General features: G+C 48.8%; 1 protein-coding gene across 4 annotated transcripts in view; it reads right to left on the bottom strand.

The window, feature by feature from the left end:
- The window catches only part of LOC146871954 (microtubule-associated protein tau-like), a 1902682-nt gene that overhangs the window by 1118762 nt on the left and 757486 nt on the right, over positions 1-26434 (bottom strand). The window lies entirely within an intron of this gene.

Below are 26434 nucleotides of genomic sequence, written 5' to 3'. Positions count from 1 at the left end.
AGTCCATCCGTTCCTTACTTCCTCCCTCTGCCTAGACAGGAATGTGGTTTGGATGGTCCCTAAACGCCCCTCCCAACATGAATCACAGCAAGCATTTGATTTCACTCAACACAGAGTAAGATATTTGCAAAATTATCCCCCTTTAAGTAGGTGCTAGCAATAACAAATCAGGCAGTGTAAGTCTCATTTACATGCTGCTGTATTTTTGTTTACAACTGCAAATCGGTTTTACAATTGACAGAAGTCAGTTTCGCACTCGAAAGACAGTTTATGCACATGGAAGTACAGTACTCTTAGGGGTAAATCTCTGTGGGTCGGAAGTGGGGGGTACAGGGCAGAAATTCACACAGCCACGTGTCTCTGAACGTGTTCATTTGTTTCTTCCCCAATATGTGCTTTTGTTTATTTTCGCACGTGAGGGGAGATTCATAAAAACCTATTCAGTATTATTAGTGGAAAGCTGTGACTGCCGCAGGTTTCCAAGTGGAACCAGAAAAGGTTTGTGAATTTGTAACTGGAAATCTGCACCCAGGCATGCTTGGAATCTTCTTGCTAGTGCAGATTTTTGAGTGTTTTTTGAAGAATCAAGCCCAGAGTATTTGATAGTTAAAGAATATTGTAATTGTGCTACTGAAGTTTATGCACGCGCATATTTCCAGATTTACAACTGTTGGGAATTCACTAAGGTTTCCAGGAGAGGACCTTGAATCCTCCGACAATCACAGATTTCAAGCCTCCTGTGCTGTCATGGACATGAACCTATAGGTGCTCTGTAATCATGGCGATAGCTTTGTTGTCAGATGACTGGGCCTTTAAGTTATGTCCTCTAATGTATAGCCTTACTTTAAAAAGCCTGGGGTGGGAAACCTTTCTAACCTGATTGATAGTTATTCTGCAATCGGATCAAAAATTACTAAAAACATGGCAACACATCTTTCCGCACAGTAGAAGACCCTTTGTAAATGTTATTTGGTCAACTTTTAGTTGTTTATTACTATATTTGGTTATTAAACTGCTACTTATGAGGTAAAATCTTTTACACATAGTAAGACTGTCTGGTGTGTGCAAAGAAACACAAAATAATAAAGCAATGCAAGCAGAAAATGTGCTGCATTGTGCTGCATAATTTGCTTGTTCCCAAAGTATAATTTAGTTAACCCTTTCACATAATTTGACCCTCCTCTGCTGTATAATGCAGTGACCCTGTCTAAGCGAGTTTTCTGCTTTCATAGACCTGAGCCTGTAAAATATGAGCTACTTTTGGTATGCTGAGAATAGACACTTGAATACTTTTAGGGACTGACATAATCACTTTATCAGGACTTTCTGAAATGAGATGGTAAACCTCTGGTGGGTTCATGCAAACACTGCCACAAAAGATGCCACTGGTGCTCACCAGTCTGTCAGTTGTGAACTGATGCCTTTTGGACCAGCAAGGGATCATCGCTCATTCATACATAGGCAGCGCTATATGCCTTCCACCAAGGCTGACCAATAAATTTAAGAAACAGGTGTGCACCTTCTTGTTGCTTCATACTGTTCCTTAAAGTCATTTTTAGGTCTTACCTGCATGAGCATGCACTAGTGCATGCGCTCTACTGTGCAATGCTCTTGTGTTCTATAATGGTCTTGAAACACGCCCATTGCTTACCATTCGTTTGCAGTATTACCAGTTTTCCCTGCTGACTTCTAATTGGCAGTTCCTGCCATGTGTCACTTCCTTTTCTTTCGGTGGCTCATGGACCAGGCACAGATTATTTAAGTTTAATTAGAGTCCCTCCACTGGCCATACGCTGCTATTCAGGAAATATATTTTTTAATCGATATGATGCGGTCAACGCTAGCGCTTTTTTCCTTTTCCTCATCTGCCCTAATCCTGTTTCTGCTCCCCTCCCAGTTGCACTCCCATCCCTGTTTCTTCTCCCCCAGCACCCTCCCTTCCGCCCATATTTCTTCTCTCCCTCCCACTGAGAGAAGGAAAAAAAACGCTGCAAAGCCAGCGCTGGCCGCTTCATATCGCTTTCTTTAGCTGTCGCATTACCCACCCAGCTTACCCATCCACCCCTGCGTTACCCACTCCCACCTGATTGCGAAAGCCAGCACTAGCTCTCCCATAGGCGAGACCTATTGGCTTTGCCAATGCTTGTTTATTTAATTATTTAGTGCATTTTTATAAAGCGCGGACATTACCCAAAGGTGTCAGAGCGCTGTACAATAGAGCTAGTTACGTTACAAGAGAAAAGTGGTACAGAATATAACATTACACAGACCAAATACGAAGGGTACACAATTACAAAATCCAACACAGCACACAGGGGTGAGGAATGTACAGGAAAAAATACAAATTTACAACGAAGAGCGAACTTCCAAGAGGGGCTTGAGGATAATGGGTACACAAACACAAATTCCAACACAGCACGCAGGGGTGAGGGATGCACAGGAAAAAATACAAATTTACAATGAGGAGCGAACTTCCAAGAGGGGCCGGAGTATGAAAGTATTAGTCCTGAAAGTGTCTTTGGAAGAGAAGAATTTTGAGTTCAGCTTTGAAGATCCAGGTAGAGGAGGTGGCACGGAGCAATGGGGGAAGTGAGTTCCATATTCTCACCGCATTGCCTGAGAAGGATTGCGCCATCGATCTTTCCCTTTTGAAGACGGGGGGTCTCAAGCAGAAGCTTTTCCGCATTACGAGAGGGTCAAGAGCCTCCGGACAATTTCAATTTATTTGCCAGGTAGCGAGGGGAGGACGTGTGCAAGGCTTTGTGTGTGATGCAGGCAGTTTTGTAAATAGATCTTGCCTCAATCGGAAGCCATCGAAGAGAGGACAGGATAGGAGTGATGTGGTTGCTCCGTTTAGACCCTGAAATGAAGCGAGCTGCTGAATGGAGGATGGATTTGAGAGGGGAGAGGTGGGATTTGGGTAGGCCCGTCAGAAGAGAATTTCAATAATCCAGTCTTGAGAGAACCAGCGATTGTACCAAGGTTTTTAAGTCTTTCTCCGGGAAGAACCGACGGATCCCCCATAGAAGGCGCAACTGGTACCGTGCGTTCTTAGCAATAGAGTTGATGTGGGAGATTAAGTTGAGTCTTTTGTCAAGAATGACACCTAGAGATTTAGCGCTGTCGACAATGATGGGTTTGTTGTTGAGCAGGTTCAGCTGATCCATCCACGATTGAACAGGAGGAGGTGAGAGAGAGGTCGAAAGGAGGAGGAATTCAGTTTTGGCGGGATTTAGAATGAGTTGGTGAGCTAACATCCAGTTGTGGATGGAGTTGAGAGTAGAGTCGAGTAATGAGAGATCGTGTGCGGAAGACACCTTGAGTGTCACGCTCCGTCTTCCGGTGTTCCTCGGAGTTGTACTGATGCTGAATGGGGTCCACCTCTCGACCTCCCCAAGTCCGGAATATATAATAACACAGACTGGTGAAGTGGTCGAGCGAGGGAAGGAAAGGGTAGGGACAGCAGGGAAGGAGATCTGTAACGAGAAAACACACAATCAATCTGCGTGGTGGAACACTGTCTCTCGAACATGCAGTAAATAGTGAAGAGTTGTTCTACCCAGGGACAACCTCCTACCTGTAAAGGAAGAGAACAATGCAGTTTTGTCAGGAGAGAGGGAACAGGGGGTGACACTGGTACCGCCTATGATATAAGCAGATGAAAACATATGCGTTAAGAACCCATTACTGTCAAAGGGGAGCTAGCGAGTGTTTTCTTAGCAGAGGTTCTCACCTACCCAAAATTCTAAGGAACTGTAACGGGTAGGGCTACTCAGTGCTCTTCTACCCCCTTCGCTTGGACCCTCTTCTGAACAGAACGAAAAGAGAATAAATAATACAGTGGGTACTGTTTTCAGTCACAGTGGTGTCGCACTTTCTGTCAGATAATTCAAACAATACTTATCAAAACTCTGCGAGAAGTACTTAATCAATATCTCCCGTTAAGGAGTCTTACGGTTTCGGAGTACTGAGGTGCCTGCAGTATGGCCATGCCTTCGGCTGTGTATCAGTCGTGGGGAACACTGCCACGGTATTTAGCAACGTTGCTGAGGCTGCTTGGTTAACGAGGTAACGTAGGAAACTTAGGGCTCAAATCCCTCTTTAGCGCTCCTCTGCACGAGGCTCCAGCACGGAGTCTCCCCAACAGAGGAGCGGACAAGGAAGGTGCCTGCAAACAGCACCACAAAAGGCTTTAGCGCTCCTCTGCACGAGGCTCCGCCAAGGAGTCTCCCCAACAGAGGAGCGGACAAGGAAGGTGCCTTCAAACAGCACCACAAGAAGCTTTAGCGCTCCTCTGCACGAGGCTCCGCCAAGGAGTCTCCCCAACAGAGGAGCGGACAAGGAAGGTGCCTTCAAACAGCACCACAAAAGGCTTTAGCGCTCCTCTGCACGAGGCTCCGCCAAGGAGTCTCCCCAACAGAGGAGCGGACAAGGAAGGTGCCTTCAAACAGCACAAGAAGCTTTAGCGCTCCTCTGCACGAGGCTCCGCCAAGGAGTCTCCCCAACAGAGGAGCGGACAAGGAAGGGGCCTGTTCGGATCGATGGCTGCTCTGCGTCTTTTACTCACGGCCAGCATCAAGAAGCGCTGAAGCAGGACTTCGGGTCGGAGCGTCTCAACGGCTCGCCAGGACTGGACACCGAGGAGAAATAACCAGCGTCTGTTTGCTCTTCCGGCTCACGGATAAGGGATTCGGCGCACAGCATACGCGCCACGTAAGACGCGTCACGCGCTGCGCCTCATGGGAACTGTAGTCTTTCGCAAATCGGGGGCACTCAGTGACTACCGGGTGCTCGGCCTGACAGTGAGGTAGATATGAGTGTCATCCGCATAAAGATGCTAATGGATCCCAGATTTGCTTAGGAGGTTCCCTAATGGTTCCAGGTAGAGATTAAACAGAGTGGGTGCCAGGATAGAGCCTTGAGGGACACCTTGACCTACAGCCAATGGAGATGAAAGACTGTTCGCTATTTTAATCATTTGGGATCTGTCTGAGAGGAAACAGGCAAACCATTTAAGCACTGTGCCATCCAATCCCATTCTCGGTTGAAGAGTGTTGAGGAGGGTGCTATGATTAACAGTGTCAAAGGCTGCAGAGAGGTCTAGAAGAATCAGAAGACACGATTCCCCGGAGTCGAGTATATGCATCGCATCATCAATCACTTGCAGCAGGGCTGTTTCAGTGCTGCAATTTTGGATGAAGCCAGATTGGAAAACATCGAGGAGATTATTGTCCATAATATGTAGGGAAAGTTGTTTCGCAACACATTTTTCAGTGATTTTCGAAAGAAAAGGGAGGTTGGTGATAGGGCGGAAGTTGTTGAGGTAGGTTGCATCAGTGGAGGGTGTTTTTAGAAGAGGGGTAAACCTGTCCTGATTTAAGGGCAACAGGGAGGGAGCCTTGACTGAGGAAGAGATTAAATAGCCCGGTCCAGTAAGAGAGAGTATGGGTGTAGAAATCGATGGCGATGATGCTAGGGATGGGGTCAGAAGAGTGGTTGGATGGTTTGGTTTCAAGGATGCATTTGAGGAGGTCATCTTCAGAGATGACGTCAAAGTATTGCCAGGTGACTAAGGATTTCCGCTCCTCAAAGGGGGTGGGCGACTTGATCCACCAGTGCTTTGACCTTTTCATCAAAGAAAATGGCGAAATCGGCTGCTTTCTTTGTGGAGTCCTTGGGCTTAGTAGTAAGGGGAGAACAGTTTGGGTTTCTGATGAGGACAAAGAGTTTTTTGGGTCTGTTTTTGGCTGAGTCAAGGAGGGATCTGAAATGGGATGCTTTTTCATGGAAGATGTGGTTGTAGTATTTGGATCTTTCTGAACGTAGCAGAGAGAGATTGAAGGTAGAAGGAAAATGTTTCTCCAGGATTCTAAGGTTTTTCCTTTCATTGTAGAGAGCTTTATTGAACCAAGGTGCTGAGGGGGTGTGTCTTTTCCTTTTGCTTTGGAGTGGAGCAATATTGTCGATTTCAACTGCTAGGACTGAGAGGCACTGAGTGGTGAGAGCGTTGACATCCACGTTAGGGTCAAGTCTAGGAAGTGACCGCATAGCAGAGTCACAAAAAGTGTCAAAATCAATGTTTTTAGTGTTGCGGAACCAGGTAGTAGCTCTTTTAGGTTGGCCAAGAGTCATAACGTGCGAAAGATGAAAACGGAAGGGAACGAGGAAGTGGTCAGACCAGTCTACATGGATGAGGGGAGCAGTAGTCAGCATGTCTGCTTTGGATATAACAAGATCCAGAATTGAGCCCTTGGAATGAGTGGTTTCAGAGCAATGTTGGAAGAGATCGTTTGCTGAGAGAAAGGTGGCAAGCTTGTTGGCAGCCGAGTCTTCCAAAGAGCCCCAATGGAGATTAAAGTCACCCAGGAAGATCTGTCTGTCACTTTGAGAAAATTGGTCACTGATGAAGTCAGTGAGTTCCTCCACAAAGGAAGAGCAGTTACTGGGCAGGTGGTAGATGGCATGGAATCTAAAGGGTGAGCCATGATGTATTTGAAGTTCTAGGGATAGGCATTCGAATGTACGGAAAAGGGTGGTAGGGAAGGCTTTCATTTGAAGAGAATTCCTGAAGATGATAGCGACACCGCCCCCAATTTTGTCTGATCTGTAATTTCTGAGGATAGAGTAGTCAGTGGGTACCAGAAGATCAAACAAAGTATGAGAGGAGTCATTAAACCAGGTCTCAGTGAGGAAGAACATGTCAAGATTCTGGAGGGTGATAATGTCAGAAATTTCCAATTTGTGTTTGATTGCAGATCTGTAGTTGTGGAGCAAGCATTGCAGCTCTGACACAACTGTTTTAGTGATGGGGGTGTTATGGCTGTTAAGGGAGATAGGGATAAGATTCTTGAATGAGGGTGCCCGGTAAGAGGGAGGCTGGTAGGTTCTGACAAAGGAGATGGTCTGAATAGTGCACTGCGTAGAATTAATGGGAGATGAAGGTAGAGGGGGAGTGACGCTGGTGGTCTTGTAGCTGGCTAGTAAGTTGGAGATGTCTGTAGAGGACAGACTGTGGTTTTCTTTATTGAGGCGCGGGAGCACGGAACTCCTCGGGAGGGTATTAGGGAAGGGGGACATCTTGGCGCTTAAAAGTGAGATGGACGCTACAAGCTGGGAAATGGAAGAGATGAGAGAATCAAGTTTATTTTCTAGGGAGAGGAGAGCTGAGCACGGAGTGTTGGGTGGTTTGATGGATAAGGGTGGGAGTGTGGAGGGTGAGGGGGGACGGGTGGGGGAACGGGATAAGGGAGGTGGAGCAGAGGGTGATTGAGGACGGGGAGATATGGATGAGCGGGAAATGGGAGGGAGTGAGGGAGGACGGGGCAAGGTGGGGGAGGGGGAAAAGGGAGGAAGTACAGAGGGAGAAGGAGGGAGGGGAGGGGTGGGGGAATGGGTGGGGAGTTGTGGAGCAAGGGTAGAAGGTGGGGAAAATGGTGGGCGATAGGAGAGGATGATAAAACAGAGGTGGGAAGAGAAATATTTTTACTGGTGTTGAACAGAGGGGAAGAGTAGAGATCATAAATAGGAGGAGAAGGTTGAGGAGTCAGAAGGGGGTCAAATGAAGGCCAAAGGTAAGGGGAGTAGAGAGGAGAAGAGGCTGAACAGAGAGGGGAGGACAGGGGGTTAGATGAATGCCAAAGGTACGTGGAGAAGAGAGAGGGTGCTGTACAAGGGGGGGAGGGAGGGGGATCCAAGGAAGGCCATAAGTATGGGGAGAAAAGAGAGGAAGGTGGTGGACAAGTACTGTAAGTTATGAACGGTGATTGAAGGGGGACAGGCAACAGGTGGAGTGAGGTGGAGACAAGGAAGGAATTGTCGAGGAAGGAGACATGGTTAGGAAGCACGAGAAGAGGGAGGGGAGGTTGAAGAGAGAAGGGAGGTGGATGAGAAGAATTAAGGGGACGAGGGACAACATAACATCTTGGCGATAAAGCGGGTGTTCCTGCGTGTCCTGTTCCTTGCGGTGGCCGGCTGCCTTTTGTTCTTCCTGCCTCCTGGCTGGATTGTTGCTGTCTCATTGCTGCTGTCGCCCTGTTTGTTCCTGGGGGCTTGCCCTGCTTCCCAGGTTTTTTCTCCCTTGCTGGCTTGTCTCTGCTGCCGTGGTTCTTCCTGGGCGTTACAACAAACAAATGATGGACGGAATGCTGACAATGCAGATATTCTCCCTCAGTCAAGAGATCTGGGTTAAATCCATCGTTCTTTTGCCCACTACGCCACCCCAGTTTAGACATGGCCATATGCAAATCAGTCTTGACCCTGTGCCTCATGGGAACAGTCCAGCCCGAACTGCCAAGCCATGTCTTCCCTGGACCAGAATCAAGCATCCTAGGACCGGTTTCTGGCTATCAGCCGTCATCAGCCAGGATAGCTTGACTCCAGTGGCGTAGTGAGCACGGGTCCCACGTCTGGGAATACCCATCCCACTTAGGGCGAAAAGCGTTACAACAAACAAATGATGGACGGAATGCTGACAATGCAGACATTCTCCCCCAGTCAAGAGATCTGGGTTAAATCCATCGTTCTTTTGCCCACTACGCCACCCCAGTTTAGACATGGCCATATGCAAATCAGTCTTGACCCTGTGCCTCATGGGAACAGTCCAGCCCGAACTGCCAAGCCATGTCTTCCCTGGACCAGAATCAAGCATCCTAGGACCGGTTTCTGGCTATCAGCCGTCATCAGCCAGGATAGCTTGACTTCAGTGGCGTAGTGAGCACGGGTCCCACGTCTGGGAATACCCATCCCACTTAGGGCGAAAAGCGTTACAACAAACAAATGATGGACGGAATGCTGACAATGCAGACATTCTCCCCCAGTCAAGAGATCTGGGTTAAATCCATCGTTCTTTTGCCCACTACGCCACCCCAGTTTAGACATGGCCATATGCAAATCAGTCTTGACCCTGTGCCTCATGGGAACAGTCCAGCCCGAACTGCCAAGCCATGTCTTCCCTGGACCAGAATCAAGCATCCTAGGACCGGTTTCTGGCTATCAGCCGTCATCAGCCAGGATAGCTTGACTCCAGTGGCGTAGTGAGCACGGGTCCCACGTCTGGGAATACCCATTGTGAGAATGTCTGCATTGTCAGCATTCCGTCCATCATTTGTTTGTTGTAACGCTTTTCGCCCTAAGTGGGATGGGTATTCCCAGACGTGGGACCCGTGCTCACTACGCCACTGGAGTCAAGCTATCCTGGCTGATGACGGCTGATAGCCAGAAACCGGTCCTAGGATGCTTGATTCCGGTCCAGGGAAGACATGGCTTGGCAGTTCGGGCTGGACTGTTCCCATAAGGCACAGGGTCAAGACAGATTTGCATATGGCCATGTCTGAACTGGGGTGGCGTAGTGGGCAAAAGAACGATGGATTTAACCCAGATCTCTTGACTGGGTGAGAATGTCTGCATTGTCAGCATTCCGTCCATCATTTGTTTGTTGTAACGCTTTTCGCCCTAAGTGGGATGGGTATTCCCAGACGTGAGACCCGTGCTCACTACGCCACTGGAGTCAAGCTATCCTGGCTGATGGCGGCTGATAGCCAGAAACCGGTCCTAGGATGCTTGATTCCGGTCCAGGGAAGACATGGCTTGGCAGTTCGGGCTGGACTGTTCCCATAAGGCACAGGGTCAAGACTGATTTGCATATGGCCATGTCTGAACTGGGGTGGCGTAGTGGGCAAAAGAACGATGGATTTAACCCAGATCTCTTGACTGGGTGAGAATGTCTGCATTGTCAGCATTCCGTCCATCATTTGTTTGTTGTAACGCTTTTCGCCCTAAGTGGGATGGGTATTCCCAGACGTGGGACCCGTGCTCACTACACCACTGTAGTCAAGCTATCCTGGCTGATGACGGCTGATAGCCAGAAACCGGTCCTAGGATGCTTGATTCCGGTCCAGGGAAGACATGGCTTGGCAGTTCGGGCTGGACTGTTCCCATAAGGCATAGGGTCAAGACTGATTTGCATATGGCCATGTCTGAACTGGGGTGGCGTAGTGGGCAAAAGAACGATGGATTTAACCCAGATCTCTTGACTGGGTGAGAATGTCTGCATTGTCAGCATTCCGTCCATCATTTGTTTGTTGTAACGTGGTTCTCCCTGGGGGCGTGGCCTGCGGTTGACGGCGTGCAGCGTGCTGGAGCAGGTCGGGTGGATTGTGGCAGCGGTGGGAGTGCTGCTGATGCCCCGAGCCTGTGACATCTTGCTGGATGAGCGGTGTGTTTCACCGGCTGTTTGTGCTGCTGGTGCCCCGCGGCGTCCTGCTGGGGTGTGGAGGGCGTTACGCAGGTTTTTACGCTGCTGGTGCCCTTGGCTTTTGACATCTTGCTGGGTTTGAGGGGGGGTGTCTCTCTGGCTGTGAAGGGCATTGTGCCTATCTGGAACCTGATGCCTTGACTGTTTTGGAGCGAGACTTATGGGCTCTGGCAAGTGTTGCTGGGTTCTCATTGGGTTCTGGTGGTATTTCTTCCGGTCCAGGGGTGGTGCCTGTGTGGTGTGCCCGGGACTGTGGTGCTTCGTGCTGGAGGGTGTCACCATGTCGGCCATCCCTCCTGTGGAGCATTTTCTGTTGGATGGTCCTCCGTCAGCCCAGTTAGCCCGTTGGAAGGACTGGGTGGATCATTTCGAGACACATTTTGATGCCATTGACCTGGAGGAGGAGCGACGGTGCCCAATGTTGTTCCATCTGGTGGAGCGGCCATTCACCGTTTGGGGTGGTTGAAGGTGGACCACCGCATACATATGGTACTTTGAAGCAAGCCCTTACTGCCCATTTTGAACCGCTGGCCAATCCGGATCATGAGCGTTTTTTGTTACATCAGGCACGGCAACTATCAGATGAGTCAGTGGATACATTTTATACCCATCTACGTGAGTTGGCCAGCACCTGTACGTTGCCTGACTGCGGATGAGATCAGGGCCCAATTCATACAGGGCTGTTCCTCTAGTAAATTGCGTGAAGCTATTCTACAGGTGCCGGGCATGTCGATGGCGGATATGTTGACCAGGGGCAGGTCTAAGGAAATTTCAAAGGTGCGAGCGGCCCACATGGAGGCGGCGCTCCAACAGGTGGAGCCGGTTAATGTTGTTTCGGCCCGAATTCCTGATAGGAAGAAGCTGCGGAGTCAGGGGAGAATGGAACGGTCCAGGCACTGTTATGGTTGTGGGGGTCCTTTTCCTCATAAAGGGACGTGTCCTGCTACTGGGAAGAGGTGTTCCAATTGCAGCAAGTTAAACCATTTTGCGAAGATGTGTCGCTCTGCCCCTACACAAGGTTCTGTTCCTGTATCATCCGATCAGGTGTATGTTGCTGCTCAATTGCCGGCGGAAGGAGAAATGGACGATGATGTGGAGGGGGCGATACACGTCATCCATCCTTCATGTACGAAAGGGCATCCCAAAGTGTCATGTGATGGTGGATGGTCACCCGGTGCCAGCCTTGATTGATATGGGTGCCTCAATAAATGTGATGACCAAATCAATGATGCGGACATTGCCGATTTCTCCCATGTTGAGTTCGACCACTACACGGGTTTTTGCCTATGGGTCCTCTGATCCCATTCTGCTGGCACGAGGTTTTACTGCAGAGGTGATGCATGGTTCTCATACGATAAAGACACAGATATATGTTACCCAAGGGGGTCAAGGAATGTTGCTGAGCTGTCGAACAGCGGAAAGATTGCAATTGGTCACTTTGCTTTGAGTGTGCATTAATGGAATGTGAAGGAGTTGTTGGCCCAGTTTTCACCTTTGTTTGATGGGATTGGCTGTTTGAAGGGTCGCATGATCAAACTTCATATTGATGAGTCCGTCCAGGCAGTGGCTTTACGTCATAGGAGAGTGGTGTTCCATCTTCGGCCGAAGGTGGAGGCAGAACTGGAGAAACTTGAGATGGCAGACATCATTGAACGGGTGGATGGTCCGACTCCCTGGGTGTCCCCTATTGTGGTGGCCCGTAAAGCTAAGCAGCCTGGCGAGGTCCGTATTTGTGTGGACATGTGGTTACCTAATCTTGCGATCTAACGTAAGCGGCACCTCACCCCTACTGTGGACGATATTGTGGTAGAGGTGAGTGGGTCACGTTGGTTTTCCAAAATGGATCTTCGTGCCGACTACCATCAGCTGATGCTTGACCCTGCTTTCTGTGCAATTACCACATTTTCTACGCATGTGGGATTGCAGAGGTATAAGCATTTGAGTTTTGGGGTCTTCAGTGCTGCAGAGGATTTTCAGGACACAATTCGGGGGGGTTCTTTCTGGCTTGGATGGTGTGATTAATGTCAGTGATGACATTTTGGTGCATGCCCCTACTTTGGATGAGCACTTTTGTCATCTCAGGGGTGTGTTTCAGCGGTTACTGGAGCATGGACTCGCTTCACAAAGAAAAGTGCGAATTCTTGAAGACTGACATTTTATTTTTTGGGTATCATTTTTAGCAGGATGGTGTGTCACCGGACCCTATGAAAGTGCGTGATATTCAGACGGCTCCTGCTCCCATTAATGTGTCCGGTGTGTGGAGTTTCATGGGAATGGTGAACTATTGTGGCCGTTTTATCCGCAACCTGACTAATCTTATGGCTCCTTTGCGGGAACTTACTAAGTCTAATGTTGCATGGGACTGGGGTCGAGCAGGAATGTGCTTTTCAAGCTACTAAGCAGGCCCTGTCAGCTGATACCACTCTGGTATATTTCAATCCTGCACTTGAATCTGAGTTATTGGTGGATGCTAGTCCCGTTGGCTTGGGGGCTGTGCTCTCTCAACGGCAGGGCAGTAGGGAATGGGCCCCGGTGGCGTATGCTAGTCGTGCATTGACTGCGACTGAACAGCGGTACTCTCATATTGAGAAAGAGGCTATTGCCATCCATTGGGGGTGTCACCATTTTCATTTGTATTTATATGGTCAGCCGTTTGCTGTACATACAGACCATAAACCACTCATTCCGTTGTTTATGGGTTCTTCCTCCAAGCTTCCCCCACGGATTTGATCAATGGATCCTGCAGTTGCAGGATTATTGTGTTACCGTGGTGTTTCGTCCTGGGACTTTAAATCCTGCTTGTGAGAAGTTGGCCTGATATATGCTGTCCACTAGTTATAGTGGGCACCTTGTATCAGTCCAAACAACCCCTTATTGGTTATAGGTTAAAAACAACCTTTATTGAAAGCTATCCTAGTGATTGCTATGGAGAGCAGCCTTCAGGCTTGGTCTTGAAGGAATGTAAAGCAGCTTGTTTTACCAGTCTATAATCTCTTGAGCCACTAAATGAAAGATATCCAGACCAGGTGTATATATATAAAATATATGTATTTATTACTAAACACACCCTCCTAGCCTCTTTATGAGACTAGAGGTCAAAACACATAAGTTACACTTCACTAATCACAGTAAAATAGCACAAATACACGTCAGGCCCTAGGGGCGAGCCAAACCATATACTAAAATAGTGGTATAAGAACCACGACTTAACTACACACAAGGCCTAGAGCCTGTAGAATCGCTGGGACCCCAAGGAACCACCCAAGGTAGTGACACAGGGGCCGTGTGCAGTGTGTGAACACTGCCGTGAGCTCCCGTAAGCTTCTATGGGGAAAGTCGCGGTTAAATTTTTAAAGATTAGGGACACTTAGAAATGAATCAGGACCAAACCCTTTTGGACTTAGGAAGTTCTAGGGCTAGCACCCACAGGAGCACCGGAGTACTCGTGTTACCTCACCCAGGGAAGCCGGGTGCATAGTTGTCTTTTGGTGTCTGGTCGCGTCGTCGATTTCAATGGGAGCTGGCGAAGAAGTGCTGCTGCCGTGAAGATGCGAAGTGTCCGAAGAGATCCAAGCCTGGATCGAAGATGAGAAGAACCTGAAAGCAGAGGGGACAGTCTAGCTCACTAGCCAGTGACCAGGGAGGCAATGAGCAGATGCTCACCGATGTCGTGTGATCTCAGGTGAAAGATGTAAAGCTTGACTCTTCAGCCACGAGGACCAGGAGGCGTTGAGGACGACCACGAGCTGGATTTGAGCTCTCCCACGAAGGATGTCGAGTGCTGCAGCGGCGGTGCCCGGATTGGACACAAGCAGCCTTGGCAACAGCAACCCACGCAGAAACGAGAAAGATGCTTCGGTGCAGACCAGCAAGATCTGTGGGACTCACCACTTGGTAGGGAGTTGGGGCACGTCTGGAGCAACCAGGAAAGCCCAAGGAAATACAAAGTTACCCCCTCAGGGACCCACCAGTCAACGGACCAGGGATCTCGAGACGAAACACAAAATGGCGGCCCATGGGTCACTCGGAATGACCAGGCCGACAATCTTCTGTGGCTTCAGAGCTCGAGGTGGGGCCTACAAGTCAGCCGAAGCACGACTTCAGGAGACGTCGAGAAGTCAATGCACTTGCAAAAGTGCACGGTGGCCAGGAGTTCCGGTTCCATGCTACTCACGAGGGCTGCGGGTCTCAGCTTTGCTGGAGACTCGGGTCGGCCTCTGAGATGTCTGGAAATCCTCTTCCTGGGCTGCAAATACTTCGGAGTCCGGCGGGAGCTTCGATGATGCAGACCGGCAAATTGCTTTGTTGGTGCCTGCCAAGCAGGGGAGTCACTCCTTGACCCCAAGGGAGATTTCTTGAGTCCTCAGGTCTTGAGCAGAGCGTCGAAGGTCCAGGATTCGGCTTCAGAGTTTCGTCCAGGGTAATCTAAAGTCCTAAGGACTGGGGTCCCATACTTATACTAAGGTAGGGGGTTGGACATACCCTGGGGACCCACCTATGGGAGGGTTTGGAAAGAGGGGTGGCTACACCCCTTTCCTTTGTCCAGATTCGCGCCAGAGCAGGGGCTGGAAGCCCCTGAACCGGTTTGAGGTGGACTATGCACAGGGACGCCAAATGTGCCCCCAGTGCAGGACTTCAAAGCACTCAGAGAGTGCTCCCACCCAGCCCCAATACACATAAGCCTGTCTGGGAGGTGGTTACACCTCCCAGTGACAGGAAACCTATTGTCCAGGCCTCCCCTGCCGGAGTTTCGGTCAGCAGCAGGAGGCCAGACCCGTGTCTGTGGCTGCAGCATCCATTTTGTTATGCCAGGGCTCTATTAAGTTTCTACCGGGTATACCAGTGCTGTCATGTCTCTCCCTCTAGAAGGGTGGGATCATACCTCCACACCAGTTACTGGTGTGGGGGTATGATTCTAAGGTGTTTGACACCAAACACGACATGTTTCCGTGCAGCCAGTCCAAAGTTAGCATTTACCGTTTGGTTATAATGCACTTAAGAGTATATGGTCAGGCTGCGCTACTGACAACCCCGGAGAAGAGATTCCGAAGGCAGCAGAGGGGCTCAGCTCATGCCTGGGCACCCCCTCACATATAACCAAGCACCCTGCCTTCAGGATTGATAAGGCCTGCCATAGGGGGTTACTGATAGGTTTGTATGTGCAGTATATGGTGAGATATAGTGAACCTATATCTCAGTAAGGGGTGCATGCACCACTTTACTCAGGCTGCAGTAGCAGATCTGTGGTGTCATTTTGGGTGGCTTTCCAGGGGTGGCATAATACATGCTTCAACCCCTGGTAGGCCTCTGGGGTACCTATGCCCTGGGTACGTAGTATACCATATACTAGGGACTTCTAAGGGCACCTCAGATCCAATCTGTAATGTACCTAAAGTACATGGAATCATTTTAGAGAGGAAGCAGCTAGGCTGGGGCACTGAATAGCAGGGTCCCAACCAGACTAAAGTCGAAAAACAGTGAAACACCAGCAAAAAGTGGGGGTAAACATGTGAAGCGGATCCTACTCTCCTACACTGCTGACTATCTTTCCCGGCATTTCCGTACTGCTATTCCTAGTGAGGAGTCTGATGCTGATGATACTGAGGAATATGTGCGTCTGGTGGTGGAGCGGTCCAGGCCTCTTCCCATATCTTTGGAGGAGATTCTGGAGTCTACGAAACGGGATGGGTGTCTCCAGCTTTGTCTTTCTGCAGTGAGTACTGGGAAATGGAATGTGCTGGTGGATTCAGCCAAATGTCGTACTGAGGATGCCAGGGCGACCTTGGCATCTCTTTTTAATGTGTGGGATGAACTGGTTATGTCCCCGGAGGGGTGTTTGATGAGAGGTCCACGGCTGGTGATTCCTGGTTGTCTCCAACAAAGGGTGGTGGATCTGGCCCACTTGGCCTACCAAGGGGTTGTGAAAACTAAATCCAGGTTGAGGTGTAAAGTTTTGTTTCCGGGCCTGGATGACTTGGTGGAGAGCACTGTGTTGAGTTATGCTCTCTGTCAGGCTGCTGGGGCTGGTGATTCTCCAGTTCCCATTCTTACAGAAGACATTCCTTCATTTCCTTGGCAGAGGGCAAGTGTTGATTTTGGGAGTTTACCGGATGGGCGTCATATGTTGGTGGTTATTGACGATTTTTCTAAATATCCCGAGGTTGAGTTACTGGACACTACCACGGCTTGTCACACTATTCCTCAGTTCGAGAAAATCATGGCGTACTGACAATGGTCCTCCATTTTCAAGTCAGGACTTTTCGACCTATTTACAACCCAGGGGTGCTCGTCACAGGAAGATCACCCCTTTTTGGCCTCAGGCCAATGGGGAGGCTGAGCGTTTTATGCTTACCCTTAATAAAGCCATTACAATTGCTGTGGCTGACTGACAGGAGTTGGACTGTGCTTTGTATACTTTCTTGAGGGAATATCGGATGACCCCTCATTCTACTACGAAGGTGAGTCCAATGTCTTCGTGTATGAACCGGCCTATGGGTGACTTTGTCCCTCAGATGGAGACGGTATCTGCCAAACATGCATTGGTGGCAGATGAGCTACAGAAACGACAGTTGAAGAATGATAAGGTGTCTTACAGGCGTGAAGCAAGAGCTAGTTTTTTTAAGGTGGGGGATGCTGTTATGGTGCGGAATCGGCATCCTAAAGGGAAGTTTAGTTTGCTATTTGAGCCTGAGCCCTGGATTGTTCAGTCTGTTCATGGGACCAAGATCACTGCAGTGAGACATGGAGTGAGCATCTCTAGAAATGTATCTTTCTTTAAAGCTTACTGGACGCCTGGTGGTGATCGAGTGGAGGACGGTGTGACACCAGATGGTATGCCACCAAACAATGGAACTTTGGTTTCTGATGAGTCTATGGATGGTGTGGATCTGGGTGGTGAAGGAACTTCTCCTGCTCAGGTGCTGGACGGAGGTGGCCTTCCTGGTGGGGGTCGTATAGTGCCGGGACAATGTGGTCTTTCCTTTTCTGCAATGACACTCCGTATGGCACCAGAGTATGATCCAGTGCCTCGACCTGATGAGTCTCGTGGGACTGAGTTCGGTCCCCAGCTAAGGGGTGTCGAGAGATACCAGCTTCAGCCGTGCCCTGCTAGGTCTTCGAGACTTAAGAACTATGTAACCTATTGAACCTATTGAGTTGTAACTTATTGAGTTTGGATTGTTGTGCTTTATTTTCGGGTTTATGTTTTGGTGGGGGATTTTGTTTTGTTTGTTTTATTGTTTTGTGATTTGTTTTGTAGGTTGTGGAGGAATGAGATGTGGTCCCGGTCCTTCCCATATCCCAGAGGGGTGGTGGTGGACCGCCCTTGTAATATATACCATGTGACATGCACGTACTAATTGGGGGTGGAGTTTGGTTACGCAATAAAAGATGTCTGGTGTAACCAGGATGATGAAGCGAGTACTTCCGGTGTCCTGGCGTTTTACTTACCTGTGATATCTTCAACATAACAGGCATCTCGTAGCTCTTTCCCCTTCCGCTGCTAGTGAAGAACAAGCACCTCATCAGGCGCACAAGATGATACAAGTTCTACATATCTTAACTCAATTGCTTAGTTTTCTGCTCCTGATAGGCGGTTTCGCTCCCAGAGCCTTTTCTCCTTATGCCCGTTATATCTTGAGGACCGGCCTAGAGTTTATACGAGCAGAGCCAACAAGCACTGGCTAATCCAAATTTGCCTGGGCCAGCTAGGGAGTGTTTTACATCGTTTTACTTCAGTATTCCTGCCTATTTACATCAAACCTCACCTGATCAGCCATGACAGGTGCCTTTGATGACTATTGGGAGTCCATTGAGGACTACCTAGTCACAAGGAGCTAGTGGATGTCATACATGCATCCCTGGAGAGGTCTGTCTCTTCAGCTCTGGAACCCCGGAGTCAAAAAATGATTGAACGGACAGTGAGACGCAGTTTATTACCCCCGGCTGGGGAAGGCCTGAGGCTTGAACCTCCTACTGACAAACAGGGGCCCCTAAGGATAAACACAAGGCTAGACCAAACACCAATGTTAGGGCGACCGCTACCTCCTCGGACACCTTTGAGAGGCTTTGTTAAGGCCTTACTGAAAAGGCGCATGGATGCCCTGGAGGCATAAGATGATTCCCAGCCTGGATATACCCTAGGGGACGATTCCTGCTCCCACCAAGAAATAGATGATAATGCCGGGGAAGGTTCAGATACCCCTGAAGGGGCTCTGGTGACAACCCAGGTCCGAGCAGACCGTGGCGACCGAAAAGGGGTGCCAAGAGACCCAGGCTGGATGTAAAAAGTGGACAGGACTCCGCAGGGGTGCTGGGCATGTTGAACCCAGAGGAAATTTGACATTTCGGTTTGTCTGACTGGGTTTCAGCGTCTAAAGTGCCGCGCTATTTGGCCAGGAGGTCTAGGGGCATCTGAGGGCTGAGTGCCCTAGACCCTCCTCATTGGCCAAAGTAGTGGCCAGAATGGCGACGTTCATTACAAAATTTGTCAAAGACCCTAAGAAGGGCCTGGACCGTTCCTGGTGATCCTGTCATGATAAGGTGTTGGATGTTTTGTGGCCACCTACCAACATTTTGGATATGACTGAAGAGACCAAGGAGTCTGGTCATATGACTGACCCCACTATATTGTCAGGTTGAACTCACCAGGCCCTATGTTTTTGAGCCAATGCCAACTGTGCCTCATCGAAGGAATGCAGACACTCCTAGCTGATCAAAATAGAACCCAGGTTGGGTGAGTTGGCCACCACAGAAGCTAGCCCGGTGGTGCATCGAAGTCTCTCCAGAGAACCATTCATTAAGGAGCTATCACACTTCGTCAATACCTTCTCATCCCTGGACGAGGCTCATAAGTCCATCAAGAAGGTCTTCAACCAACAGATTTTTGGAAAGCGTGTAACTTCAACCTCCATAAACTTCAAACCAGAAATTTTGAGAATTCTACCCCTGCAGAGGACGTGGCAGCAAAGGAGCCTTCTGAGGAACCAGCAACCAACCAGGTGGCACCAACGGTAAGTGATATCCCTTCTTCCATACTAGAGGTGGGGTAAAAACAACAATGGTTCAGTCAAAATTGGGTGTCCATGACAGGGGCTGTGTGGGTGCTTCAAACCTTGAGGGGCTTTCACATAGAGTTCTATGATAAGCTCTATCAACACTCCCGTCTCTAGGTCTTTTCACAAGAAGGGACACAGGTTGTAAACCAAGAGGTGAGAGAGCTTCTAGAAAGAGGGGCAATTACCCATTTTGCCCTTCATCCCAGGGAGTGCCTAGGCAATATTTTACTGATGGAGAAAAAAGACAAAGGTTTCAGACCAGTCATAAATTTGAAAGATTTCAATCGATGAGTGGTGTATCACCATTTCAAAATGGAGTAAATTCACCTCCTGCAAGATATTCTGTTGCCCAACGACTGGTTGGTAAGGCTAGATCTAAAAGACGCCTACCTCAACACTCCGATTTTTCCTTGCCACAGACGATTTTTACAGTTCGAGAGCAAAGGAAACATTTTTTAATTCACAAGCCTGCCGTTCGGCTTGTCCTCAGCACCTTGGTGCTTCACCAAGGAGTTGCGGCCGGTCATGGAATGGCTTTGCACACAGAAAGTTCAGCTAATAGTGCACCTGGACGACATTCTCCTGATGCACCAGGAAAAATCACCTTTACCCTTCCAACTTCAGATGACTAAGACTCTTCTGCAAGACCTGGGGATTACAGAGAACGTTCCGAAATCGGAATTTGTTCCGGCTCAACAAATAACCTTTTTGGGATTCAAGGTCGACACAATGTGACGGTTTCCTGCAATTGACCCAGAAAAAGATGATTCTAATCTGTATAGAATTGCGCAAAAAATTGGAGAGGGAGAAGATTTCCCTCTGTAATCTGGCTAAGATTGTAGGCCTCTTGCCTTCGTCTATCCAGGCGATCTCACCGGGTCCACTGCATTAATAGGCCATGCAACACCTGACTGCACATCACCTCAGGAGGGGCCTCACATATGCACAAGAGATTTTTCTCCAGAGGCCCGGACGGAACTCCGTGGCTAAATCACATGCAGGCCTGGAACGGCAGAGCCATCTTTTGGTCAGCGCTAGACCTGTTATGTTAGAATATTTATAGAGCGCATGGTTGTCCCAGCGACGGGATGTCCCAGCGCTATGAAATAGCACGGTGAGGCGGTACATAAGAGGAACTAATGATCAGAACAGGTCTTCACAGCCCTTCTGAAAACCCAGTGGTTGGAAATGCTGTGGGTGGAGAGAGGCAGGGAGTTCCAGACCTGGTTATCAAGTACAACGCCAGTTGTCATGGATGGGGCGCACGCTGTGGTTACCACAGGAGGACAGTGGTCAGAGCAAGAGGAGGCCCTCCACATTATTTGTCCGGAACTCCTCACATGATGCTTTGTGGTGCAGAGTTTAGCGGCCAACAAGGTGTCTTGTTCCATTCTTTTGAAGTTGGACAACATCTCGCGGTGAGATATATAAACCGCTTAGGGGGTACCCGGTTTAAGGTGCTGGCGCACCTGGCCAAGGATTTCTGGAACCATTGTCTGGAGCACAAGTTGTCGGTAACGGTGGAATACCTGCTGAGGATACTCAATCAGTCTGCGGACTGGCAATCCAGACATATTGAAGGATTACAGCACATGGAAACTGGATCCCTCTCTGTTTCAGAGGATTATAAATCGGTGGGGTTCATGACAGGTGGATCTCTTTGCTTCAAGACTCAACCATCAGCTTCCAAATTTTTTCAATTGGCGTTCGGATTCTCTAGCAGAGGCAACGGATGCCTTTCTCAAAGATTGGAGTCCGTTTTGGGGTTATGCATTTCCTTCGTTTTCAATGATAGCCAGACTCACAGAGTTGGTCAGGCGACAGAAGGCAAACGTGATCCTGGTGACGCCGCTTTGGAAATCACAATTATGGTATCCAGTTCTTCTGGAACTTTCTATGGATTTCCAGTTCCACTTCCCCAGACTCTTCATATACTGACGGATCCTCATGGCAAATTGCACCAGCTGGTTCAGAACGGAAATCTTCTACTGATGGATTGGAAGATTACAGGGGAAGTTGGGATATCCCAGGCCTATCTTCACAGGCTGCCTCCCTCATCAGAAGAGCATTGGCAGATTATACTGACAAGAGATACAGCTCAGCATGGAAGAGATGGTCACGCTGGTGTATGCAACGGTATCTTGATCCTGGGGGGGGGGGGGGGGGGGCGGGGAAGGGGGGGGGAAATGTTGTACATATAAAAATAGTTACTTACTTGTACACCGTGGTTCTCCAGTATTATTATCTTTCATAGATTCACAGGCTTGAATCTTCCTCGTCGTCATGGTGGGCATCCCACAGCAACAGCAATAAAAAAAAAGCAGTGCTAATAGGTAGGCCTAAGTAGCCCCATTGAAAACCACAGACATTGCTAACCATTTGACCTTGTTTTAATGCACCCAAACTGCAGCCAATCAGAGCAGAGGGTGGGTCGCACATACATTTATGAAAGATATGAATACTGGAGAACCACAGTGTACAGGTGAGTAACGTGACAGCTGCATATAGCCATCAAATGATACTCGCTCTTGACAGAGCTGGTGCTTTCTTAGCGAAGGCAAACAAAATTAATAGCTGATCCGATTTCCTGAACACTTTAGTTCTGCCAAGGTAAAACTTGAGATGGCGTTTAACGTCAAGTGAGTGCAAGGCTCTTTCACCTGGCAAAGAAGGGTACAGAAAAATGTTAGCAACACAATGGTCTCAATGAGGAGAACATTTGTTGGAACCTTTGGGATGAATTTGGGGCTGGTCCTCAAAATAACTATTCTCTTGAAACTGAAAATATGGCTCCTGGATTGTCAAGACTTGGATTTTGCGTATTCTCCCCGCAGAGATAACAGCCAAAAGAAAGACTACTTTTTATGACAAACATTTTATTTCAGCCTTGTTAACTGTTTCGAAAGGAGCCCTCATAAGCAGAGACAAGACTGTGTTTAGCTGCAATGCCACAAGCTGGGGTTTTACCAGAGGACAAACCCGGAATATGCCCTTCATAAACTCCTTAACCAGTCAGTTGGACCACAGAGAGAATTCCCCATCACACCTCATGAATCTGGAGATCGCCGCCAGGTGTACCTTAATCGATGAGCGAGCCAGTCCTGACTTTGCAAGTTGAGGCAGATAAGGAAGAATTCTGAATATTGCTAACCGCATCTCTGGCGTGATTGAAATCACATCCTCAAAGGTGCCCTGGCATTGAACTCATTGCTCGTACATCTGTTCCTGCAACTGATGCACACAGACGACAGTTTGGTATCAACGGGCTGCAGGATGAAATTATCCCCAATACAGACTTGTACTTTCTTACAGAAGTGGACCTTTTGCCAACAGAGATGCCGTTATTGCCTTGAGTCAATAAATCCTTTTGTAGTCTGGAAAGCCTTTGCAACCTTCGTATCTAGAACCGCCCCCAGAAATACTGTTGATCTTGAGGGAATAAGGAGGATTTCTCTATGTGCAGCTTGAGGCCAAGACTTGAATAGCTTCAGACAGGCATGATTTGAGTTTCTGGCCGAATGAGACGTAGATCCTTTTATGAGCGAGTCGCCCAGGTATGGGAAAACCTGGTGCCCTGATCTCCTTAGAAAAGCCACCACAGGAGTGTAGGAAAGTAGGATCATTCTGGCATAGATACCCCCACTTTTTGCCTGGTGTCAGTGGGTTTTGACTGTAGTTCACTGGGATCCCGCTAACCAGGACACCAGTGGCACAGCTCTATTCTCTAAATTTGCTGGTAAGTTCTTTGTACACCCCACAATTGGCATACTGGGATACCACTGTAGGTCCCTAGTATATGGTACTGAGGTACCCAGAACACTGGTACACCAGGGGTTTCCCATGCAGCATGTTTTGTGTCACCCATGGGAGTCAATGTAAACTGTCCGCAGAGCTGCTATTGCAGTCTGTGTGAATTGGTGCATGCACCTTTCACTTTAGATATATGTTTTTCTTTATATCATGGTCACTGCACTTTAAACCTGTAAGTCAACCCTAAGGTAGGCCCTTCAGTCCAACGGCACGCAGGGTGCATGGTTCTAAGTGTGTGGGTACCCTTGCATAAGCAGAGGTACCCCAACAAACGCCAGATTCCATTCTCTGGACTTTGTAAGTGCAGAGCAGCCATTTTAAGGTATGTAGCGGGCACTGGCAAGTCGAGATGTCCAACTACATAATGGCTGCCCCAAACCTGGCCATGTTTGGTATCAAACATGTTAGAATCATGCAACTGCACCAACTCCAGTGTACTGGGGGGGCTCCTTAGAGGAACACCAATACCTACATGTGTAGCATTACAGGGTCTTTCTGCCAACTTGTGCTGCTGCCGACCCCAGACACTGTTCTGCCCCCCTGCTGATGAGCTTAACTCGGGCAGAGGAAGCTGAACAAAGGATTTCCTGCAAAGGAGAAGTTTGACCACTTCTCCTTTAGAACAAGGTGGGGTGGAGGCGCTTCTGAGGGCTACCAGACTGCATTGAAGGACACATTTGGTGCCCTCCATGCATAAACAAGTTTTGCCCAGTTTAGGAGCCCTTCGCTCCCGCTCCGGCGCAAAACTACACAAAGGACAGGGGAGTGTCCACCCCACTGTCCAGCTCCTCCCTAGGGAGGTGCCACAAGTTCCTCCAGGAGACCACTTGATTCTGCCATTTGGAATCTTGGGCCCTGGGAGAATCTGACTGACTAGGCCAGCTGTGTAGCGTCCCTGACCTCCCCTAATAGGTGGGTTACCTCAGAAGATGTCTTTAACCCTTTTTAGGGTTACTTAAGGGTTCCCCTGAGGGTGGGTTCTTAGATTTGTCCTGTACTTCATTGAGATTCGTCAAGAGACCTGTGTGAAGACACTTTTGCTGTGGGACACTGGAACTCTGCTGCTATATTGAGCCAGGATCAAAGACAAGACTCTCTTGGTCCTAGATTTCTGCAACTCCATGGCCATGCATCCTGTGAATCAGCAAGGACTCTCCATGCATCCAAGCAAGAAGGAATCGCCCTTGGGAGCGAAGAAGTCACTTTCCTGCATTCGCAGGCACCTCTACGTCAACTACTGGTTTGATGATCTATTTGTCCCATGGGCATATCCCAACTCTGCAACCCAGTTGGTGGTTTGGTGGCTCCATAAAGCCTTAGCAGTTTTCCCTGCAACATCGGAGACTGTAATCCCTCTCCAGCTGACCTGAACCGCATCCCTGTGCACACGTCTGTCTGCTTTTGCCAAGGTTTGTTGACTCCCCTCACTGAAGATCTTAGAGCTCCAAGAAACTCCCGCCTCAAGCAACGCACAGCTCCTGCCTGCATCATCTGCATCGTGGGCCTCCATCTCTGTGTGCTGCAAGGCTTCCCTGCGACTCCCTATGTCTACTGACAGAGGCTCCTCGAGGGGGTTCCAATGATTCCTGCTAGCTCTCCTGCGTGCGGAGGACCAGTGCTGACTTGCGTTTGCTGGGTTAGTCTCACAGACCTTGCTGATCTGCAACCACACTGATTTTCGTTTGACCCAACTGTTGCGGTTGCCAAGGCTTGTTGGTGGTCCTGCTGACCAAAGACCTTCCTGCATTACTCATCTGTCGTGGGACAGCTGATGTATGGCTCCTGTGCTCCTGCATCATCGCCTTTGCTCCACAGCTGCTTCATGAAGACCGTTGTGCTTCAGCAAGTACCTCTGACAAGGGGTGGCATTGTGCCCCTGCGCCTCCTGGACTCCTCTAGGGGGTTTGGACTCTGACCCTTCTGCTTTCAAGTACTGCTCATCCAGAATCCACATTTGGGTTCCACCGTCCTGGTCCACGAGTAGCTGTAGCCGCCGGACCACCTTTGACTTCAACTGGAGGTTCCAACACCACTTCAACCCTACGCACCTGTATAAGTATAAGTATCATGGTTCCCTGGGTATTCATGAGTTGGGTGGCTCTCCCACCTTCCCTGATCCAATTTGTGTCCTCGGGGTCCTTTGGGAAGGGTCCTGAAACAAGAAAATACCAACCGCAACTTACCCTGTGTTATCCTATGGACGTTTGACCCGGTGTAACCACTCTGTACCCTTGCGCCTTGGGGTCCCTAGCTACTCACCTTTGGTGGCTCCCTGCTTCCCCAGGGCTTCTCCATCTGTGGGTATCAGTCTTGTTTTGGTACTTACCTCACATACCACTTTCTTAATATATGGTTTGGCTCCCTCATAGGGCCCATGTGTTTTTCTATGCTACTTACCTGTTTTTGAAATATTTCTTGTGTGTATTTGATATCTTCAGGTAGGCGATATACCAAGTTAGTTATTAGTGTTGTGATAATAAAGACAATGGTATTTTTATAAACACTTGTATGGTTCTTTCTTGTGTGAAGGCTTACTGGATGATGACTGTGGTAAATGCACCTGCTTTACACCCTTCTGAATAAGCCTTAGCTGCTCTCCACAGCTACCCCTTGAGAGTTTTAGTTATCAGGGACCTAAACACTGTCACTAAGGGTTGCCTAGACTCAGTGCATAATGCCTCGCCATAGGTGGACACTATATACTGAGCCAGCCTCCTACATTGGTGGTGCGGCGGTTGGTATAAAGACTTGTGTTGCTTTACCACTTTGCCTTCAGTATGGTTTCCACAAGAAACCACTACCACCTTGATAGGTAGTGTCTTTTTGGTAAACGTTTAGGTTAGATGTCAAGGGTCTAGCATAGCCTTTTCTCCAACCTCTGAAAACTTTAGATTCCTAGGGTAGGGTACACACACTACACTAGTACCATGTCCACTGGTGAGGAGTCTAGTCAGACTCAGGTGTAGGGTACAGTGCCCTTAAGTTGCAGGAACGTAGGACCCTGTGTAAGTCTAGAAAACTAAAACCAGGTACTAATCCCACTAGGTCTTTTCTTATGGAGTTACTCCTTCAAAATGACCTCCAGAATCCTGGAAGGCCACACCGTGAGGAAGACCTTGGGGAAGGTGATGACCTTACAGGACAAGAGCAAGAGGTACTTAGTACTGCTGCCTCTGTCACTGGACATGGCCATGGGGAGTCTGAAGAGATTCCCATGGATAACCCTATACCTGTAGAGGGGTATATATATAGTACTGGAGGGGTTATGACAGTAGGCCCACTTTCACTCCCCATGGGTTGGTACACAGGGTTCCAT

The sequence above is a fragment of the Triturus cristatus genome, chromosome 1_1 (assembly GCF_964204655.1).
Source record: "Triturus cristatus chromosome 1_1, aTriCri1.1, whole genome shotgun sequence".
In the NCBI taxonomy this organism is placed as follows: Eukaryota; Metazoa; Chordata; class Amphibia; order Caudata; family Salamandridae; genus Triturus; species Triturus cristatus.
This window is presented reverse-complemented; position numbering and strand designations above follow the sequence as displayed.